This window comes from Cricetulus griseus, chromosome 2 (assembly GCF_003668045.3).
Source record: "Cricetulus griseus strain 17A/GY chromosome 2, alternate assembly CriGri-PICRH-1.0, whole genome shotgun sequence".
NCBI lineage: Eukaryota > Metazoa > Chordata > Mammalia > Rodentia > Cricetidae > Cricetulus > Cricetulus griseus.
The window spans coordinates 176,717,808-176,720,592 of NC_048595.1; positions in this window are offsets into that span (position 1 = coordinate 176,717,808).

Here is a 2,785-nt window from a genome sequence, read left to right on the forward strand (position 1 = left end):
TTTTAAATGAACCTGTTAAGAATGCAAAACTATTTTGATTTGAACCAGTCTGCTTAATCTAATGTAGGCTCAGGTTTTCATCTTTATTCCACCTTCAATAACCTTTAGAGAGGCCTTTTCTGTGCTCTGGGCTCTCTATTTGTGGACCACTTCAAAACACATGTAATAAGAATTCTTTCTTTGACCCTTTTGGAGATGCAAATCTTTTGTTGACTGGAGATTGAACCCAAGACCTGACACTGGAAGGGAGAGCAGCTAACCCCAACCTCAAGGAAGGGCAGGAATTCAGCTCAGAGGAACATCTCATCCCAAGCCATAACAACTTCTGTAAGGAAAATACCAGAAAGCTTACTTTTCCTTTAGCTGAGGTCAATCAATAGGCTCAGATAGCCTAAGATACCACCATCTCTTTACCCCATCTGTCACACATCAATCCAGTTGCTTTTTCCATTTTAAAAAATGATATCAAATACTAGATTTGTTCTGTCTTTTTATTTTGTTTTTGTTCATTTTTTATTTTAGTTTAGTTTTTTGGGTTTTTCAAGACAGGGTTTCTCTATGGCTTTGGAGGCTTTCCTGGAACTAGCTCTTGTAGACCAGGCTGGTCTTGAACACACAGAGACCCACTTGCCTCTGCCTCTGCCTTTGCCTCTCGAATACTGGGATTAAAGGTGTGCGCCACCAATGCCCAGCTGTTGTTGTTGTTCCTGTTGTTGTTCTTATTGTTTTTCTTTCTTTAGTATGTGTTTGTTTGTTTTTGTGTTTCAAGACAGGGTTTACTCTGTGTAGACCCAGCAGTCCTGGAATTCACTCTTTAGAACCTGCTGGCCTCGAATTCACAGAAATCTGCCTTCCAAGGGCTGGAACTAAAGGCATGCACCACCACTGCCTGGATTCTTTCTTTAATATTTTAAATCTATCACCTGGCAATATCATACATGTATATAATGTATTTCAATCAAATTCACCTCTTCTCCCATTACCCTGCCTCAGCCCCTCTAACTTCTGGCCCTGTCTCCCTAGTAAGTCCCCTTTATACTTCTATGTCATTATAATGTTATTATTTTATGACCCACTGAGCTTAATTAGGGTTGTTTCCTGGAACAGCTTACCAGTAGTAATGTTTCCAGGCAACTTACCAATAGTTATACCACCAAAGAAAAATGGCTCTCCTCTGCCAGCAGTCATTACCTGCCAAAAGTTCCTCGGGGAAGGGTAGGGCCTCCTGAGCCCCTTCTCATCCACACAGAAATATTGATGCTTGACCTTGTACAGATCTTGGGCAGGTAACCATGGCCTCTATGAATTTATGAGTTTGGAGGTCATGACATGGTTCTAAGACACCACATTGCAGTCCTCCTTCCCATCTTCTGGCTTTTTCATGCTTTCTTTCCCTTATACTATGCTTTCCTTAGCCTGGAGTGGTGGGGAGAGATATAAATGTCTCACTTGTCTTCAAGCAAACAGTGGTCATTTATTCATAGTTATGAGACTCTGCATTAAACATGTCTCACTGAAAAAAAGAAAAAGAAAACAAAGAAAAACTCGAACAGCTTCTCTGACCAAGGCTGAGAGTAGCACCAATCAGTGGCTACAACACTGGAAAAAAAATAGCCCACTCTCCCAGAGCAGCTAAAAGTTAATCATCAGTATCTTCTCAGATAGGGGCAGAGCCTCTGGAATATACTTCATTAAAAAAATTCTCCCCATGCCCTGTGTTTCTATGGAGTTAACTGGGTTCAAAGCAAAATCCCGCCTGTACTTACTTCAATAGCTTTGAAAACATAACCCACACCTGTTTAACTTTGTCCTCTGCACTTCTGCTTTGAAAGCGTATATTGTCTTTATAGTTGTATAATGTGTTCTTTATCATTTCCCATCAATAAAATCTATGACTGTTGGGATATACATAGGAGAGAAAGTTATTCATATTTGCGTTGAAAATATTTCTCAGGTAAATTAGTTTTAAGAACATTTTACTTAAAGTATTAGTAAGTAGATCCTATGAAGAAGGTAATTGTTTTACTAATAACTTAAGCAATAATGTAACTGTGTCTTTTAAAAGTATATTCTATTTCCTTTACACAAACGCACTTTTCCCCAAGGCTTCTTGAGAAACTGAACCTACAACAAGACTATATATAACAATGTAATTCTGCCTGAAAATCTACAGAATTATACCTGAATGCATAAGACTTGTTCAACTCCCACGTTCCTATTATTCTCCTTTTACTTACTAACATCTCAAGATCAACCACAGAAAGACAGTTACGTTCCCCAAACCAATTACCAAAGATGCCCTGATGCCAGTAAGTACATTTCCTGTTTCCCTCAGCAGCAGTCCCCACTCACGTCACTTCTGAGGCTTTGTTCAGTCATGGCTTTTCTGCTCCTAGGCTTATCTTTGAGTCTGTGCTAAATAAAAGGTACAGAGGCTGGACCTCTTGCTGTAGCATGCTTAGAGTGAACAGTTTCTGTGTGCTCTCATTTGTCAAGTCTTGTTTTATTTCCACATTCTAGACAACATTACAGTTGCTTGGGATTCTAAATTTTCAAATCAGCAATTTTTCTTCTGAAGGAGAGGTTATTTATTATGCCTTATGTTACTTTGTGTTGTTTCAGTAGATATTGAGGTCTCTTAGTTGATTTTTCAACAGACTGATTTTCCCCAAGTGCTTTTTTAAACTGTAGAAATGAGTAATATTGTGTGTAGAACCATTTCACAACAGGAGGCATCACAGCAGTTCTGCTTCTGACTCAGTAGCAATTACCCAGAGGTCTTGCT